This window comes from Ruditapes philippinarum, unplaced genomic scaffold (genome assembly GCF_026571515.1).
Source record: "Ruditapes philippinarum isolate M1 unplaced genomic scaffold, ASM2657151v2 ctg1080_1_1_1_1, whole genome shotgun sequence".
NCBI lineage: Eukaryota > Metazoa > Mollusca > Bivalvia > Venerida > Veneridae > Ruditapes > Ruditapes philippinarum.
Genome location: NW_026862433.1, coordinates 216,597 through 238,832, shown reverse-complemented (window position 1 = coordinate 238,832; position 22,236 = coordinate 216,597). Strand labels below are relative to the sequence as shown.

General features: G+C 32.8%; 1 protein-coding gene across 2 annotated transcripts in view; it reads right to left on the bottom strand.

Annotated features, from left to right (window-relative positions):
• LOC132719065 (cholecystokinin receptor-like) overlaps nt 1-22,236 on the bottom strand; it is a 107,234-nt gene that overhangs the window by 35,381 nt on the left and 49,617 nt on the right. For both annotated transcript variants that reach the window (XM_060702803.1, XM_060702802.1), the window contains exon 2: nt 17,868-17,928. The gene's annotated coding sequence lies outside the window, so the exon portion shown is untranslated. The remainder of the gene's footprint in view (nt 1-17,867; nt 17,929-22,236) is intronic.

Here is a 22,236-nt window from a genome sequence, read left to right as displayed (position 1 = left end):
ACCGCTGTGGGCTCGAATCCCGACAGGGACTTTGGATTCTTTCATGTGAGGAAGCTATCCATATATCTATAAACATTTATGTGGTGAATAGTATTATTTTGCTGCTATATAACATTTAATTATCTGTTTTTTTAAATAAATGTTTCAAAAAACGGTTATCATGTATTTCACACTTGCCAACACAACCAATACATGTTTACCCATACATAATTATTTCGCATTTTGTTGCTGTGCATGATTATTAATTATATATATCAATGAAATTATTTATTATATCACAGACCTTCCATCATAGACCAATTCACTATAACAATAATGATCACAATATTTCAATTGCTGTGGTTGATGAGATAATGATGGAGTATATAATATATAACCACGCATATACAAATGGTATTTGCATGTTATTAGCACAAATGTCTTTTAGAGACATATTGTATTGCATTAAACTGTCACTGAATAAATCTGAACTTCTGAATTTAAATATATACAATAACCAAAGTTATCACAGACAACGTGTCACCTTTGCGATTTCCTTATTTCCTTAACAAATGGTATTGTAGGGACATGCATATAATATGTTGACGTGATGTCATTTTCTTTATACAAACATAACGTAAAGACGAGCTATTGTTAGCGTTACACTATATGCGCGTAAATAATAAGCATGATTCATTGTGTTAACTGAAAACAGTTCTGGCTTGGATATGTGATAAACAGAATAAATTATAAATGTTATATTCGCGTAGGTTCATCACATTTTTTTAATTCGCTGATGCTCGCCAGAGGTCCGCTTAATATATTTTTATTCAAATCGATAATTGATAAATAATTGATTATAGAAAATGTTTATGAAACATGAACTATAAAAGACTATCTTTTTAACGATCCATACAGAATATATTTATAAAAATTTACGTCAGTCACATGGATTATTAATGGTGTTTCCATGATAGTAAGATATAAAATTGAACTAAATTATGGCAAAATGTCCAGCGGGTTTTAAACTGTTCACCTGTTTACTGGTGGGAAAAATGCCACTTTTAAATTTAAAGACTGTCAAAATATATAAGGTTAATCATCAAATACTATCTTACAAATATCAGACACAGTTATATTGTTGTTATATTTCAACGCTGTGATTTCAGTCCTGTCAGTCAAACATGTACAATGAATAGCTTGTGGATAATTTTCAGTTTCTCATTAAAAAAACATATTTTATGCATCATATATTTTAATAACGTACTCAAATAATTTAACATATAAATAACATGCACTTCTTAGCAAGTGTATGTTTACTTATAAACGCCATAGCGTTTCTATGGAAACACAGGCAACACATTTCCATAATCTAAGTTATTTCAATACATTTAATGACTAGTATCGAATCCATTTTCTTCTCGACTAAGTTTCAATTGCCGATACGTTACAGTTTTGTTTTAAATTAAACGCTTTAGTATATTTTAAAAGGAATATACATTTGTAAATTGGAAATTACCTAAGCTGCTCGGAATGTGCCTTTAAATTGGTGTATGCTTTTAAATGTTCTGGGGAATAAGTACTTACGTAATTTCATATAATTTGATATTCATTCGAATTCCAGAGGGTGCAACAAATAAAAACACTGTATTTATAGTTTACCACAAAGATACATACGTGATGTACGTGTGTTTACACTTAAGTGTATAAAGCTATATATATATATATATGCTGCAGTCATTGTTTCAATTTTAAAAAAGGATACTTCCAAAATGCTAGTATGAAATAAATATGGTGGTTAATTGCTTTAAAACGAATTGAGCGTGCACAAATCGTTGCTAAACGGACGAAACCCTACAAAAATAGCAAAATTTTATTTTGATCCGGAACATTTTATTCTGCTTACGTACATTAAATAACAGAGACATTATATGTTCCACCTTTACGGGAGTTAATCATACAATAATGGAACCAACATAAATTCACTGTTGATAAATCTTATAAAAATATTTCATACGATATAGATTTATACCCTTAAACCTATGAATAAACGAAATATGCATATGTTCATATATAAACAAACCATTGCAGCAAGACATATGTATATATCTAATTCAATAAAATTTAATAATGTATAGTTTAAAGTGTGTTCGTCTACAAATGGGCTCACATTTTAAGTATTGATAAAACTAAAGAAATGCATAATTTAGATATTCTTGAAATAATATAATGATGAAATTTTAAGTGATTTATTACGAACATTTTATTTAGAAATAATAATACATTGTTCTAAAACATTTTAGTAATTGCTTTATAAATAAATGTTATATCGGATCATATATATCCCTTACTTGCCAATACCACCCATATATTATATGTTATTTTGATTTTGGAGTGATATATGTGGATATATTACCTGTTAAGATTTTATATCACCCGAGCCGTTAGGCGAGGGTGATATTTTATCTTGCAGGTAATATATCCACATATGTAGATGTTTTCCTTTAAAAATAGTCAAGAATGCGCAGATTTCAACACTTTTCTTTATTCTCATTCATGGAATAACATATCAATGTGATACAACAATGCGATTCTCTGAAATTAATAAATAAACAAACTAAATACTGATTACAACGCATTTAAAAATAAAATACAATACATTGTCTAAAATAATAATGTTAATACAAATCATAAATATACGATATTACCTTTAAAACAATTATAGACTTAAATCTATGCAAATAATAATGTTATTTTATATTTCCGCAAATAATTCCGTTTATAATTTAATTCACGGCAAATATTGTAAAGTTCATCATCATTTAAACAATATTGAATTTAACTATTAAAATTCATACATAATAAAAAACTAGCTTACCGATTATGATCTACTTTCCATTGGAAAACATCAATAAACAAAACACATCAACAATTTAAGCACTTCCGCCCAAGGCAAAACAACATATCAAAGTAACGGTTAATGACGTCACCGTAAACAATTAATACGTCTCTTTACGGGAAACAAAATAAGACGTTACGTTTGGCGGAAATAGTGAAGCTATGTTAAATTGAAAGAGTCAAAAACAATTGTTTTTAAATAGTAAAACTAATCGAAAAATTCAAACTATGAAAATTATGTGATTATAATAAATAAATTTACAATTAAGAACTATAATTCTTACACTCCCCACCATGAAACGTTACGATTTCATCTTATACAAACAATAGCTTATTGTAATGTATACCTTTACTTAAATAGAACATTCTAGTAGGCAAAGTTTAGTTATTGTCTTAAGAATTGTGACATACTAGTTTTGACCACACAGCTTCGTGTATGCCCGTCCCGACCCACATTTATAGATTCAACCCTGCCCAACGGCCACTGCCCCTTGGTATGTTTTCCTGAGCCACGAGTACAATATCGCCCTCACGGATATCTCTTTGTGGTCTCAGCCATTTTTGTCGAGATTGTTAGGGTAGGTAAATATTCCCGAATCCATCGTTTCCAGAATATATCAGCAAGATACTGAGCCTGTCTCCACCTTCTCTTTGCATATGTATCTTCTTTTCTAAAAATGCCACGTGGGAATACATGTATTGGACTTTAGTAATAAAAATCATGCTTGGAGTTAAAACTGGGGGGTCTTTTGGGTCATCGCTTACTCGGGTAATGGGTCTATCATTAAGTATTTTTTTCAACCTCTGTTACAACAGTAAGAAGTTGTTCATCTGTCAGAAGCTGCTCTTTTGACTAACGATCTCAAAATTGCACGTGTCGATCGTATCATCCGTTCCCATATACCGCCCATGTGACTAGCTGACGGAGGGTTAAAGGTTCCATTCGATTTCCCGCTGCAACATGAATTGTCCAATTTCGGATTGATTCCACTCTCGTAAAGGACTTGCGTAGTTCACAATCTCCACTTACTAGATTGGTTCCGTTGTCACTATATACCTTTCCGGTAGACTCCTTTTTTTTTTTTTTTTTTTTTTCCGGGGGGGGGGGGGGGGGGGGGGGGGGGGGGGGCGGGGGGGGGGGCTAATAAATCGTGCAATGCGGCGATAAACGAATCTGTACTCAAACTATGAGTAACTTCTAAATGGACGGCCCTTGATGTTAAACAAGAAAAAAATACACCCATATCTCTTTACTTGTGACTTTCCTGATTTTACCATCAAAGGACCAAAAAAGTCTATGCCAATAAATGAAAAGGTGGTTTATCTGGTGTGATTTGGCTCATTCAAGTAACGGTCCCATTTGTTGCTTACAAAGCGGGATTGTTCTTGCGTTTACATGGTACACAATTCCTTACTACCTGTTTGACAGCGCTATGTCCATTTATTATCCAGTATCTTTGTTTCGTGTAGCTGCTAAAACTTTTTGTACTCCGACGTGACCTTGACTTTCGTGGTAAAAACGTATCATTAAAGTAGTTAAATGATGCCGTTTCGGTAGAATGATTGGACATTTCGTTTCATCATGGTAAAATAATGCGTCCTTTTGTACGTATTAAACCATCTTTAAGTATTGGATTTAATGAAGCTATCGGACTTTCACCTTTAACATTAGTTCCTTTTTGCAAGTTTATTACCTCATCGGCAAAGCATTCCATCTGAACGTATTGCACAACTGCGTGAGAAGATGTCTTAAGTTCAGACAAGGTGAGATTACCTTTTTCAACCACTACATCATGATGCAGATATCGCTGTTTGCAATAATCCTTGTATCTCAAAAACCATGCCACTGCACGTCTAAGTTGAACCAATCAGAGTAGTATTCAATTATCTTCCCAATAGTATCACAAGTGGTAACGTTAATAGCAATTTCTCTCTTAACCTCGACATCATCTTCACTCACTTCCGGGATATTATTACCTGAATACTTAGGCCAGTGTTCCCTACCTTACTAAGAAATGTTGTCCATGCAGCCAAACATCTAATTTGTCTGTCTCAGAAGCGTTGATACCTCTTGAAGCTATGTCTGCTGGATTTGAACTTGAATCAATATGGTGCCATTTGATTTGGACTTGTAGTATCATGAATGATGCTAAGCCTATTTCCGACGAACGTTTTAAATCTTCTTGAAGTATTTCTGATATATCCTAGTAGTATCATCGATTCCGTCCAAAACGTAACTTCATCTATCCTAAATATCGAGTTCCTCAGCAAGACATTGATATAAGCGACAAAGCGACCACAGCTCCAGATAGTTCCAGTCTCGTATAGTTATTTGTTTTATGGGGGCTAGACGAGAATTTACCCATGACGAGACAGCATGTTTATTCCCCGTGTTGTCAGTGAGTCTCAAATACGCGCATGCGCCGTAACCTACTTCCCGACCCGTCACTGAAAATATGCAACTGTGCATTAATTACTGATCCAAATCCTGGTGGTAGGAAACATCGATCTATCGTGATGTCCGCCAATCGCGGCAGGAAACGTAACCAACTTTGCCATTCTTCATCATAGTTGTCCGGAATTTTGGCTCGTCCCAGCCTAGCTTTTCTCTACACAAGTTCTGAATAATGAACTTTTGCTTTCAGAATTATTGGCGACACAAGTCCAAGAGGGTCAAATATTGAACTTAGTGTTGATAATATCCCGCGCCTCGTTGAAGGGTTATTTTTTAAGTCAACCTTGTACTTAATTGTATCATTGTTTACGTCCCAAATAATACCCAATGCTTTGTCATTACATTTTTTCACCAGGGGTTAAGCTGACAACCGATTTGGCAGATCTGATTCCGGTATTGTCTTTATAACATTTCTACTGTTACTGAGCCATTTTGTTTAAGCGAAATCCTCCCAAAGACAGGCATTTTCTTTAAATTCATAGCCAAATCAATAGCTTCCCTGCTCAGATGGGACAGACTTTAGACAGTCATCAACGTAAAAATTCTTCTCAACTGTCAGCGCAACTTCCGGTTTAAACAGATGCGAGAAATCTTTCGCTGTTCTTTTAAGTGCATACGCAGCACAACTCGGCAGAAGATGTAGCACCAAAATAAATGGACATTCATGCGATTATTGCTTAGGAATCTTGTCCAATTCTCCATTAGGCCACCAGAGAAAACCTTAAAGCATCACGATCTTCCTCGATAACACGAAACTTGGTGAAACATTGCTTCAATATCTGCAATAAATGCTATTCGTTCCTGTCTAAACTTTATAAGTTACACCGACTAGACTGTTCATTAAAATCAGGTCCTTGCAAAAATTGACTGTTAAGCGACATTCCTTTGTATTTTAGCAGCACAATCAAACACTACACGTACTTTTCCCGGCTTGTTAAGCATTTTATCACGGATGATGCGGCAAAATACCCAAACCCGCTGTTGTTTCTGTACAATGTGATCCAATTCAGAGGCATATCCATTCGCAATGTAATCATTTCACAGTAGTTCTGTACAATCATGCAAATTATTGTCATTTGACCCAACTTGCGCTTCCAACTGCTGTAATCTTTGGCTTGGGCAAGCGGTATATATTATTTACGAATTGATGAATTTCTATCACGCCAAGGAAGACCAAGCTTGTAATGACCATCCTCGCGAGTTAATGTGTTGACTCCATGGATTTCATAGCATTTTGATCTTCTACCAGGACATGCAACTCTTCACTTTGTGATTTTATCATTAAAAGTCTGTTGTCCACAAACGCTCAATTTGTTGCTGTAAACAACATGTCACGTGACTCAAAGAAAATTTATATTAATATCGTTGGATTCTTTCATAGTTGGGACTGGACCGCGTATAGCCCAGTCCAAGACGAGTGCGTATCGCGTACGGTTCATCGCTATTTCCGAATTTCACTTCTAGCGGGTATATATGTATGCAATAGGTGAAATCCGTCCCTATTAACATCATAACGTCATTAGTGTCTATATCTGGAATATTTATACCGGATAAGTACCGGTAAGTTTCGGATATCTGCATATTTTAGCTGCAGATCCGGAGTTGATATCGGGTAATGACTTTAACTGACCCAGACTTTTCTTAGGTGTAATACTTTCATTTCCATCGATAGGTTGAAAATATCTAAGTCGGCCCTCCTGACCATTGTATAATACCTTCACGTGAGTTTGCCGTAGACATCCGGAATGTGACGGGGTTTAACGGTATATATTCAGGCTCCGTAACAATCTTTCATCACATAAGTTTTATTCGGCCCCATCATCTAGGCAGGGCGTATGTCTGACAAGATCTACCGTCCCCCACCCCTAAAACTATTACAGGAATAATACCCAGAAAAATTTTTACAGATAGAACCTTCTGTTGCTTGCACAGTTACACGACGACTGCACTGCTGTGTGCCATTATCGGGTTTTACCCAACTATGTAACAAAATGTGGTGTTTGGACATTACAAATTAGTAACATTTACATATTTTTGGTTTTCTACACTGTTTGTAAAATGTTTACCTTTTAAACAATTGTAACAGCAATTTAAGTGATCTTACCAGTTTTATAACGATCATTGAGACTCATTGACTTGAACTTGTTACACAGTTGATAACTCTGCACAGTTACCTGAACAAACAAATGCATTTACTACTTTCATGACCTTTTTCTTCTAGTATGTGTATTTAGAGTAGACCTTTGGTCTATCATTACTGTAATATTTGCCAGAAACTGTTTCTGGTTTCTTTCTTGACTAAAATTCATTGTTTTTACAAAGATCAATAGCTATACATGGAGTTAGCGATACGTGATTTTTTTCGTCTACAAATTTAGACAAATCTGAAAAAAAGCGCGGCACTCTTACCTGACTCATTTATATAATGTTGCTACTTCTACCCATTTTACCCTTATATGTGTTGGGAGCCGCCTAACAATGCATCTTAAATTTCTGTATTATCAATATCAGAGGAAAAATCCTAGCTGAGAAAGTTTGATTTCACATTTCTGCATCTCTAAAGGATAATTTAATTAGGGCCCTTCAACATTCGGACGCTTTAATCTGAGCACCATTTACCAAGTTATCAATGTAAGACCTTGCAATTAAATTGTGGTCTACCAAATCTAGACAATAATATTGACCTAGCACGTTTATAACCTTCTTCCGGTTCTAACAAAACACCAATCTTCGTATACTAGATTTTGCCCTTACCTGTACAATACTGAATGAGAAATAACTTAGCTTTAAATTATGTCACTTATTCTGCTTTCAATGTTTGTTTCAAAAGTTTTTGATAAATTTGCAGTATCCTTCAGGCTTCCCATCAAATGTCAATAGTTCTGGCTTCGGTAAGTGAATCCTTCATGAAGTGCTGACGCCAATCTTTGAAATGATCTGTCAATGCTTTCGATGTCTCACTGTTCAACTTCCGGTATACACGATCTGTTTATTTCGAGTCTGGGCTGTGTCAAAGTTATATTTCTCACAGAATCTGTAACGGTTGTTCACCTGAATATGATTAGTCATATTATTTTGTACGTCAGGCTGAGCATTTTGATTGTTAGATATGACCCCGGTTTCTTCCTGTGTCGTTTCTAACCACACCATTTCTTCTATCTCTGCTTCTTCTTAATTTCGACTGCTGATCTAGTTAACTGTTGTTTCATTTCAAGATCCCGGCGAGCTCGTTCAAGTTCTTGTTTCTTTTTAAGTTGTTTTAATTTGTGTTCTGCTATTAAACGCTTTGCTTTAACACTTTGTAATTTCCGGCGCGACGAGACTGAAGTACGTGAAACTTCCATGGCTGAACATTTGACTCTGCGTCATTTTCTTATAGGAATATTTTTCATCCATCAATGCGGTCCAATAGCTCCGCGATCCACTGAGAAAATCTTTCCCTGAATTCTTCAAAGTTCTTTAAACAGCTCTCAAAGTTCGCTTCCAAGTCTGCAACAACTTCCGGTTGCGCGCACAAATCTAAACATTGTAAATGCACTGATTGAAATGTTCAAAGCGTTCACATAATTTATTGTTCAGTAGTTTTACCTCTTCTATATTATTGTAGGAATCATGCTCTTTTCAAGTTCATTTGTATAGTTTCGTCAGTTTGGAGCGCCATTTGCACTTCTTGATCTCTTCAAGCTGACAAACTCCCGATTACAAGTTTCCGCACTATTTGTTGACGGCATTTTCGTCACAGTAAAATCGAGAATTGTAGATGTTTTCCTTTAAAAACATAGTCAAGAATGCGCAGATTTCAACACTTTTCTTTATCTCATTCATGGAATAACATATTCAATGTGATACAACAATGCGATTCTCTGAAATTTAAATAAATAAACAAACTAAATACTGATTACAACGCATTTAAAAATAAAATACAATAAATTGTCTAAAATAATAATGTTAATACAAAAATCATAAATATACGATATTACCTTAAAACAATTATAGACTTAAATCTATGCAAATAATTAATGTTATTTTATATTCCGCAAATAATTCCGTTTATAATTTAATTCACGGCAAATATTGTAAAGTTCATCATCATTTAAACAATATTGAATTTACTATTAAAATTCATACATAATAAATAACTAGCTTACCATTATGATCTACTTTCCATTGGAAAACATCAATAAACAAAACACATCAACAATTTAAGCACTTCCGCCCAAGGCAAAACAACATATCAAAGTAACGTTAATGACGTCACCGTAAACAATTTAAATGACGTCTCTTTACGGAAACAAAATAAGACGTTACGTTTTGGCGGAAATAGTGAAGCTATGTTAAATTGAAAGAGTCAAACAATGTTTTTAATAGTAAAACTATCGAAAAAATCAAACTATGAAAATTATGTGATTATAATAAATAAATTTACAATTAAGAACTATAATTCTTACAACATATATCACTCCAAAACCAAAATAATAATTTTATTACCCTTCCCCTGCCGAGTTTAGACGTTTTTTTTAAAAAATCATTGCTGTTTCAAATGAAACGTCGAAATAAGATTCCCTTTAGGGTACCTCTTCGTCACAACATGACGTCACATAAATACATGAGGTATTTTTCCCGTACCTTACGAAAGTAAACAAGAGAAAAGAAGTAGTCTATTGAACGCACTTTTTTGTAATTAATATCAAGATTTCACAAGGTCATATTTGTTTTCGATACTGATGGTAATATGTATCATTACTCTACGTTGGTAAATATTGATCATTTGACAGTTAAAAAGTTCTTTTAAATCGGAATTTACACCGCGTAAAATCGAACCGTACGCGCATCACCTCAGCGCATGTTGTTTACAACGTTGGGTACCAAACGGGGAAATTTAGTGTGTATATTACCCGTCTGGCTCGGTTATATCAATTTCTTTCGGGTGATCAATATCCAATCAAAAAGGCGGAAAAAATCTGGAAGGGTAATAAAATGATTTCGTTGTTTGCTGTTAGGTCTTTATTTGTATAATAGATCTTGCTCTTAAGACCAATGTACTTTATGGATAGATAAGGGGTATATCTTATCTCAATCATAACTGTTTGGATGTATCTGTAATATTCTAACTTGTTGTCATTTTGTGAATATATTTTCTAGGCATACAATAATAAACTGATAACTTTATTATCTTTCTTCTTAAGACAATTTTTTAAATGGTTTCTCGAACAGTTTTAAAAGTTGTAATATTAAGTAATTACGAAATAATTCAAGTTTCCTTTACACACTGACAAGTAATGTACTAAGTCGGATTTCAACAGTATTCCCTTCAAACTTTTAGAAAAGCAGAAACTAATATAACAGTATGCTGTTTTTATAGTATCCTCTTTGTCAATGAAACTAAACAGAGTTTCCATTTTAGTGTTATTTTTATACATGTAAAAATGTCTCGTTATGTCGTATGCGAAGTCATAGAAAATCACAGCTTCGATAATTTAATTTCCAGACTCGAAAGAGACATTCGTTTATATGTCTACTTCTATAATTGAACAACCCTTTCCTTTTAACTGAGGAAAATATAACAATAGGTCAAATAGACATTTAACAATTCTATCATAGACTAGGCATAACGTCGTCTGGAATCATCAACATGTGCCTCTAAATTGCTTTTCTGTTTTGGTGTTACAAATGTTTTGTTATATCCGAGTCATTTAACTACACTGAATTCGAGATAAGTCCTGCTTTCAGCTTGGATCATACCATACAATGTTGACGATATACAAAATATAAAATATATAAGTTGCGCTTAAACAGTATACAGTCTCGCACACTGCAGACTGGCCAAGCTCTATACTACGGAATGCCGTTAGGGCCATCGCCTATGAATGTGTTAATCTGAAACGCGATAGTCGATAGTACGATGGTGAAAACACGAAATCACGAAACTACGATGGTGAAAACGCGATAGTACGATTATGAAAACGCGATAGTACGATGATGAAAACGCGATAGAACGATGACGAAAACACGACAGTACGATGGTGAAAACGCGATAGTACGAGGATGAAAACACGACAGTACGATGATGAAAACACGATAGTACGATGGTGAAAACGCGATAGTACGATGGTGAAAACGCGAAAGTACAATGATGAAAACACGACAGCACGATGGTGAAAACGCGAAAGCACGATGATGAATACGCGAATTTACGATGGTGAAAACGCGACAGTACGATGGTGAAAACACGATAGTTTATCGCGTTTTCATCATCGTAGTATCGTACTGTCGCCTTTACATCATCGTACTTTCGCGTATTCATCATCGTGCTTTCGCGTTTTCACCATCGTAGTTTCGTGTTTTCGCGTTTTCACCATCGTACTTTCGACTATCGTGTTTCAGATCAACACATTCAAAGGCAATGGCCCTAACGGCATTCCGTACTATACATCTACACGTGACAAAGGCTGATCACTTTCGATTAAGGCTTGATAGTAACAATGTTCCTTTAAATTTGACTAAAATTCTCAGTATTATTACGTGCATTTATATCTTTCTTTTATCTGTTTATTCTAATTTTTAACGCTTTTGCAAATGTTAAGTCTATCTCATCAAAATAATGTTTGTTTTTTTATTTTCTAAATATGTGTAATTTGGTGTGATGGAATATTTATCCGAGACGAACAAGTAGCCTGTAGTTTAGGAATAGTAAATTTTCAAAAGACTTTAGTTCAGGTGAAAGAAAAAGTTGGCCAGGTAGTAAATGTGACTAACGCCCAGACAGCCTTACTGAAAACCTTGGCATATAAATCGATAGACATGGAAGCCAGATCGAGAAGAAATAACCTAATATTCCGTGGATTTCCCGAAAATAGAGGTGAAAATTGCAAATTTATCATCAAAGACTTACTGCAAAACAGGTTAGATATTTATGATACAGACATATATATTGCACGAGCGCATACACTTGGTTCACGTGCACCAGGCAGAAACTTTAACAAGAGACCAATTATAGTTAACTTTCGAGACTATGGTGATGTTGAACTGATAATGAGCCGAGTTAACAGGCTAAGAGATGTCCCTGGTATTTCGGTTGATTTTGATTACCCGAAAGAAATACAAAATGCAAGATCAAGGCTTTGGCCAAAGTAAACATACAGAACTTCGAATCCACATTCTAAAGTAAACGTTGTGTATCCGGCAAAGATAGTCGCTGATGGGAGGGTGATACATGACGAATTTCCAGATTGGAATTTATACATGCGTAACGATAGATTACAAGATATTGGCTTTATTAGCAACCATGGACAAAGCTCTACTCCCCAAAATGAAGCAGAAATAATTAGCAACAATGCTAAACCAGACAACAGGGCATCAAACTACGGGCCAATATCATCACCAATGGAAACTGAAATACACCAGCCAGACTCGACCCGAAGAGTTCAGCAGATGGACACAAATCCAAACACATTTCAAAGACAATTACCAAGTAACATGTCACATTTATCGGACTTATGTAATACGAGTGAACTTAATCAAAATCATGGAAAATCTATTCAAACTCAAACGAAAAATAAACATTCGTGTACTACAAATCAATCTGAGGATGCAACATACATTCCCGAAAAATCACCAAATGGGGAAACGCCTATTTCAGAAATAGCTGTTCTAACAAGTACTAGCTTACAATTATTGGCAGAAAATGATAGTAACAATGAGCAACTACCTTGAATGCAACTTCAAAGTTATCCCAAGAAGGTTCACTTAATCGAAATGCAGATTATCCAGCTACATCCAACGAAACATCACTGGCACAAATATAAACACAAATGAAAATAGCCAAAATCCAAACATGAATGACATTGACCCAATTTCGTCCTCGAATATAAATACACAAAAAGTAACTACACATTTATCACGTGCAAACAACCGTAGCGTTTAAGAGTCACAATCGTCAAACCCAAACAATCGTAGTGAATCACGCTCGGTATGGAACAGGACTTCCCCCAGTTACTATAAATAGGCGCTCGCGTTTACCTGGAGGAGTGGAGGTTAAAAGCTAGGGCGATTTGGAGAAGGTTTGTTCGATTAGATGTGCCCTGATGAACATACAAGACTAGTCACAAAAACCACAAATAGTTAAATACTGATTTTTTGAACAATGTTTTTCGAAAATAATGATATTGTATTATTTACTGAAACATGGACGAATGAATTTTCAAGTTTAGATAAAGACAATTTTGAACATTTTGTGTTGCATAGAAAATTAGTTAAAAGTAACAGTAAAAGAAATTCAGGGGGAATTATCATATATGTACGAAATGATCTTGTTTCAGATGACACGTTATTTTATATTAGTCAGGACGATATACTTTGGGTAAAGTTATCGTCTGGAAAAAATTAAATATTAGTAAAGATGTATATATAGGATTATGTTATGTATTGCCTGATGGAAGCAGCCGACAATCTTTAGTTGAAAATAATATTTTTGATAGACTCATTGACTCTATATTACATGTTGAAAGTAAATCAAACAGCGATAGTTACTATTTTCTTGTTTGGTGATTATAACGCACGAACTTCTACTCTTTTTGATTATGTAGCAAATGACAATGTTGATTTTTAGAACGTATAAATGTATTGCCCGATGATTATACTTGTGACAATGAAACACCAAGGAGATCACAAGATCATGGTCACGTGAATAATAATTGGCTTATTATTGTTAGATTTTTGTAGCAAACCTGGTTCGAGAATTATGAATGGTAGGCTAGGAAATGATGCGACAGTAGGTAAATACACATTCGTTAACAATCAGGGTTGTAGTGTTATTACTATATATTATGTAAACAAGAATTATTTAAGTATGTTGATAGTTTTGATATTGATTGCCCGAATATATTATCAGATCACTGTCTTGTGTCATGTACTTTTGAAGATTGATAAAGTTGAAAATGTATCAATAAATGAGCCATATGAACAAAAGGAAACAATTAATTGTAAATATGTTTGGGGGATTCTGATAGGAAAGTGCAGTTTTTAGAAAAAATTAAAAAAGTAGTGAGATTGAGCATAAACTTGAACATCTATCAAATGAAATATCATCATGCATGTCTCATGAAAACATAGATTTATGCGTGAGTGATTTTCAAAAGGTTATCAATTGTTAAGTGGCAACGCCCTTCATTGTATAAAATATTTAAATGTTAGTAATAATGAAAAATATAATTAGTAGGTCAGAAAATAATCATCCCTGGTATAATGATGATGTGATGAGAAAAAACAGATATTTTTAAACATGCTGAATATTTTTCGCCGAATGCCGACAGATACAGTAATAGAGTAAATATGGTGTCTGCTAGAACAGAATATAAGAAAGTGTTACGCGAATGTAGATTTGATTTTGATCATGAAAATACTTCAAAACTGTTACAAGCTAAAAGTAAAAATGCAAAAAATTTACTGGTCTATGTTAAAGGGTTTTAGCAGGTGTAAAACAATCAAATATACCATTATCAGAATTTGAAAATATTTTAAGGCGCGGTGAACAATTGCCGGATGGCAATTTTTTCAGTCCGGATGAAATGTACTCTATTTCATGAGAGTATACGAGAATCATGAGTTTAATGTTATGTTTAATGAACTTAATAATATGATATCTGTTGACGAAATAATAAATGCCGTCGTAAACAATTGAAAAGTAAATTACGATCTGGTGGACCAGACTTAATATAAATGAATTTTTCACGCAGGAAAAGATGTTCTTGTACCTGTTTTGCATAAACTTTTTAATAAAATTTTTGAAATCCGCTTATTTCCAAAAAAAATGGGTCTTATGGCTATGTAATACCATTGCATAAAAAAGTAATTATAAAATAATGTCGAAAATTATCGTGGGGTGACACTTCTTAGTTCGTTTTAGGAAAGGCTTTGTACACGTATTATAAATAATAGATTAAAATCATGGGCAGAAAATTACAAATGTATACATAGAAGCTTCAGGTCGGGTTTTAGGTTAAACATGAGTTACCATTGATAATGTTTTTGTATTAAATGGACTTATAAATCATTTTTTAAAATCGAGTAACAGCTTTTCACTGTGTTTGTAGATTTTACGAAAGCATTGACTACATAGTTATGGGACAATTTGTGGTATAAATTGGTACAATTAGGTCTTAAGGTAATATTTTAGATATCATTAAATCAATGTATGAGTCTTGTAAAATCACGTGTTAAATATCTAAATAATCTTAGTTGAAGAATATACATGTATGCTTGGTGTAAGACAAGGTGAGTGTTTATCTCCCTTGCTCTTCTCTCTATTCATAAATGATTTAGAAGGATACGTTGATACATAGAGTTCAGATGGTATACGATATTAGATATGCTTTAAAATTTTCCTTCTGCTTGTATGCAGATGATATTGTTCTTTTGGAAATTCTCCTGAAGATTTACAGCATAGTTTGAATGTTTTTTTAAATGATTATTGTACACTTGGAAATTAAAAGTAAACATATCAAAAACAAAGAATGATTTTTAGGGAAAGGTGGACGTTTACCAAGTGATCTTTGTTTTTATTATAATGGTGAAATACTTGACATAAGTTAACAAATTCTCAACTTAGGTTGTAGTGTTCACTTGTGGTGGGTCTTTAAGCACAGCTCAAATACCCTGGCGGGCCAAGCTCAGAAAGCAGTTTTAAGTTAAACAAATACTGTATATAAATTTACTTACATAACACCTCGACATAAACTCGATTTATTTGATAAATTAGTTATGCCAATTTTAAATTATAGTAGTGAAATATTAGGGTTTTACTAATGATATATGCAATAGAAAAGTTAATTTGCAATTCTGTAAAAGTATTCTTGGTGTGAAAAAAAACAACCCAAAATGATTTCGTTTATGGAGAACTGGGTAGAACCTCTTTACAAGTTATTCATCATATGAACATTGTTAAATACTGGGTAAAGATATTAAGAACACTTGCGAAAATAAAGTATATTTATTTGATCTATAACATTTTTAAAAATTAGATTTTTTAACGAGATGAGCGTTAAGGTAAACTGGTGTTCAATGGGGTTAAAAATTTATTAATGTTCTCTTGGTTTTTATGATGCTTGGTTAGAGCAAAATGTTGGTGATGTTGAATTATTTTTATCTTCAGTTAAACAAAGATTAACAGATCCATTTTATTCAAAACTGGCATAGTAGACTAAATGATTCAAGCAGAGCATTATTTTACAGAAACATAGCATCTTTCCAAAGTCAGCCATATCTTGAATGTTTTTCAATGAATAAATTTTGCCAAGCATTATCTAGATTGCGTGTTTCATCACACAGGTTACAAATTGAGTCAGGTAGATGGGCACGTCCAGTAAAGAATTGAAATAAATGAAAGGAAAGTAACTTATGTGGTTTATTGGAGGATGAAATTTCATTTTGTAGTTGAATGCTATCTTTACAATGATTTAAGGAAAAAATATATACCAAGATACTATTGGAATAGACCAAATATGTTTAAGTTTTTAGAATTGATTAAATCTGATACAAAACTGTAATAAGAAAATTTAGGAATATATGTATACAACGCTTTGATGTTAGAAATAACGTTATGTACGGGCAATGATACTTGTTAAAATAATGTATAATATCTCAGCATTTTTCTTCTTCTCTGTCTTTTGTTGCCACAGCACATTGGTAATATTACTCCTTTCAAGATTAAATTCAATAATAAAAGTTTCAAAGAGAAAAGAGTAAAAAATTAATGATATTTGAATCAATCTACAGTTAAGATGAAGATGTTTCACGAATAGCCAATGAGTTGACCTTTTCTCTTTTGTTTTTCGATTTCGATAAAGGTTGACAAAAATTGGAGTACTATTCCCATTGATTGCATATATATTATAATGCATTGTATTTGAATAATTGTTTCTCCTCTATTGGAGAAAGTTATTTTAAGGTTGAGTTTCAACCTTCTCCTATATTTCAAATATTTGAAAAAGTGATGTATTATTATCATTATCATGCTTTACTCTGTCATGTCATATATATTATGTTTGTAATATGTTGTCCTCATGGGCTTATTAGCCTATTGGAAATGAAATAAATAAATTCTATAAAATTCTAAAAAATTCATGTGATCATAAAATTTATACGTAGGTACATGTGTAAAAAAAATGAATGATGACTTTAATTATTTTCAGTTTCATTTACTCAAGATATAGCGAAACATTGTTTTATCACTTTTATTTCAATAAAATAAAATAGATGTTGTTTGAGGTGTAATTTCCAGAAATAAACCAAGATCTTATCGCTTACATCCTATATTTCAATAACAATTTATTTCAGAAATAAACACGTTTCTAACACGTATTTATCTTTCTACTTTTGATCGACATTTTTCATGTAAAATGTAGCACTGTGAGATTTCCAGCAAATTTTCAAGCTTGTGTAATTAATCTACTAAGGGCATTCCAAGAGCGCATTCGTTTGTTTCTTTCGTCCTAATTATTTATTTGAATTAAGTTATTAAAATACATAAAACACTTACCTCAGTCTGTATGTTTTAATCTTTCACATCATTAGGTAATTGACAATCAAATGACACAAATCTGCAAATATAACATATTATATTTAACCACTAACCTGCTACATTGTCTGAATATGTGATTACCAATTCTATGAATATCAAACTGGAAATTGAAGCGGCCTTGGTCAATGCTTTTGTTAAATGCGTATCCATTTATTCCATGCAGAGTAAGGGTTTAAATCTTTGCTACCATTTTGTAAGAGGAAATGTGTAATTTAACTTAAATAACATATTAAATGTAGCCTTTCATGTGTCTAAAGAATGTTGCCATGTTTGTTCATTTTTGTTTTCATATTTTACACATCTCAAACTTATTTGTATACCAATGTATACAGTCAGATAATGATATGGCCCGAGCTCTGGAGTTTCTAGCATAAATTTTGCTTAGATTAGGCTTTTTCGAATTGTAAAACTGTAAAAAATATCATTTCAGCTTGATTTGGAAGAGTTCAGTCGGATCTTACCAGTACTTTTATCAAATGATGAGACATAGAGACAACAGTGTTTTCGAACCAACATAAATGAGTAAACTGACCGAAAATGTAACAACTAGATCACGGCTCACCTGAACAATCGCATGACATTTACACTTATGAATAGTGCAGAAAATCAACTTAAATATGTTTATTAGACTAGGCAAAATCTTTCATTGCAAATAAGAGCTTTTTATTGCAAAAACGCATTTTGTGCTGAAATTAATAAAATTAATGCGGAAAATCTATATTTTTTGGAATTGTTAATAGTTTCATAATCACATTGAGTTTTATATCATCAGCCTTTTATCAGAAAGATTTATATCTAATAGATTGTGTTGTTATCAAACGAGCGAAAAGTGGCAAATGCGTAACGAAGTTAACAACTTGACTTTCATTTATCTTTCTTTGATACTGACGAGTTGAAACCGATGTAACACGAACAGTCACTTAATTTCCCTTTTACATAGACTATAACTTCGAGCATCATGGTTATTTCAGAAGCTTTGATATTGCAATTGATGAAATTTACTGACTGATCAATACATTTACTCCGTTTTGTGTCATATGTTTCCCGTGCTAACAGACACAATAAAATCATCGTTTAAATTTATAGATTAAACTTTGAGTACGTAATTCACAATTTTTCAAATAGAGATAAAGAGAACCAAAACGGCAAAACTGAAAATGATTTATATTCTGTTTGATGAAGTGATTAAGTATTTTCATGCAAGTTACCGTCCAAGCTCCCCCCGAGCACCGGCTTAAGCAGAATTCGGTTATAAAACACTATTTTATTCTAAGACAATTATCGATTTTTTGTAGGTAAATGTTTCTTTTTTAACTTGAGAGAACCTGTTATAAACAACTTTTCAAATAATTGGTTTATGTACAACTAACAGGCTTTAACATCAAGTGCATAGAAGTGCTTTATCTGTTTCACTTTATTGCACTATGTGTGTAATTAAACATCACTTAAGCTGTTTACTGTTACGATATGTAGTAGGCATGTGGTGTCAACATTATAGGTTATGCAGGAAAGACAATCGTAACCTGAAAGCCTTGGCACTTAGATTGTATCAATAAATCACACATATCGTCCAATTAAGTAAACAACAATTATATCGAATAAGAACACCATTATGTAATTATTTGTTTTTTATTATATAAATAATTATTCCCAACAGTTACAGCAATCACTTACTGCTCTCGTTATAATATGTGTAGGACCAATTCCACCTTATGTAAATGTATACAATTAAAAAGGTTTTAGATCCAAATTGAAGTTTTATTGTAAATACCTCTTGCTTAATACTTAAGTTAACCTGAAGTTTTGTTGCGTAAATGTTTCGTAAAAAAATTAACAAACTTGAGGTATCATTTTCAGATATGGAAGCACACGAAAATTGTGAGTCGAAAATGAAATATAACGAATTTAACGATACTAGTATTTGCTCAAGATAGGCAAGTAAATACGATTTTATTTTTGTTTTCCTCTTAAACTGAAGTGTATGTGTACTGCTGAATGTATCGTTGTACATAGAATAAATATTCCTCATCGTTTTGTAAATACTTGACAAAGTCAAGTCTACGTTTGTAATAACGTTCCTTTCAAAACAGGGTTAACTTGTCTTTTTTGTTTATTTCTTACCCTTTTATACTGATATTGTCATTCTGAATTGACAGCTTAAAAATATATTCTATATTTTTAAAATATGCTCGTTGTATGGGTAATAATTTGTAACAATCATGTCTTGCGATCACAAGCACCTGCTTTTCCCGATCGTTTCTACGACGCCTATGTAACTACACCCATACCTTTCTTGCGAAAAAAAAGATGTAGATTTGTTATATTATTTACTATATACAAAAGATCAGTTTAATCAATTTAATCAAATATATTTCATCTTCTAGTAGAGGTAAGATTACAACGTTAAATGATGGGGAGTTGTTTAATAAATATGAGTGTATTTTAATCTCTATTGAAAACTATACTGATTCTATTGGAGACATCAACAGCAGCAACATTTATAGCGCGTCGTCCAATATAGGTTTGACAGCTGTGTGCTCGTCCAAAAGAATGCAGTATTGAACAGTGTATAATAACCCCATAATATCAGTAACCATTGTAATTAAAAAGCCAAAGCATTGAATACAAGTGGCACAAATTGGCAATAATAATAATTTCCTTTAGAAATACTAAGGTTCCTATTATGTTTACAATATAGCCACGCTATCAGTATTAATATTGCCGATAGAAAAGCTTTTGTCTGTTTTCACAACATCAGTGCGATGATGACTATTCATTTCTAATATGTTATCACGCCTATAACAATTAATAACGAACACCCCATGCATTATTAATCATTGATAAAAGCGATACCTTTATTCAACACATGTAATGTATATTGTGCGTATGTAACTTTCTTACAATTTGCAATATTGCGTACTTCCACTTTGATACCTTCCTTGCTTTGAGTTTTGAGTTACTTACTCTTTGAAATGTATTGTTTAGAAAATGATACAATGCAAATGTAGATGGATCACTACATTATCAAAATTGTGTTGATTTTCATATCTTATCAGAATAAAAAAAACATTTTGGAAAAGACATATTACAAGAAATTTACTATATATTCAAATAAGTACTCCTACATCGTCTTAATGACTTCTATACATATATTAAACCTAGAAACAGCTGACTCAATAAATCAAGTATCGGCAGACCTACTAATACATATACTGTATTAATTTTCATATAATTATACACATGTTATGTCTCACAATTGAAAGAACAAATGTGAAGGACAATGGTTAATGTATAATAGCAAAATTTATGGTATGATCACGATATTCAGTGATACATTGAGAGGATGAACACATCTGAAGGTGTTTTTAAATTCGAAATTTCACTATAACCATGATAAATTGTTGAATTCTGCTTAAGCCGGTGGTAGGGGGCGTGGACGGTAACTTGTACTTTCCAGTACCGTCCATGAACAGTCTAAATCAAACCGAGCCTGCCACATTTTCAATTTATTCGTGTTGGACTTTCTTTAGGGATTCTGTTTCTCTCTATTTGATATCATAATGTACTCCTACAATAGTTCCAAATTAATTCACGACCTGTTAGATAATCAATTTTAAAGAAGCTATATAACACGCTCACCTCTTAATTCACCCTTTAATTATCGGTCAAAATAAAAAACGTAAATTTATATCTTTTTAATAAATTTATACAAATATCTTATTACAGAAACACGTGTACTTTAAGTTAAAGGAATGTACACAATTTACTTTAAATTAAAGGTATTTGCTTATATGAATAAAAGTATTTGTCTCTGAATGTTGTGAATGTTTAAAACTTTCCGCTTTTATAAAGTAAAACAAAACTTTTGAGCGTGAATGCACACTTTATAATGTATTTTATTAGATTTTCAGTGCATTTGTGCAAATAAAGCTAGTTTAAATTCTAATCTTATTTCTCTCTAAAGGTTTTAAATAGGATCATTGCGCCGCCAAGAACAATATTTAGACATTATATTCATTAGGTTTTTTTAATGAAATGTGTGAAAGTATGTCAACATTTGTAGAAAATAATTTTTAACAACAAAATTAATTTATGATTTGATTTCGGATCCTTTCCGAACGGAAAAGTACGAGTTGCCCCTGTACACATTTCTAAACGGAAGATATTGATTTCATTTTTTCTCGATGTTGAAAGGAAATCCCACATTGTGCATGTACTTAGGGGCTACGGACATCACAGAATGAATCCGAGCTAGAGGCTAATTGACATTCATTTGGACACAAGTCTTACAAGTTCCATCCTGTTGACGTTCTTTGGGAAAGTGTGC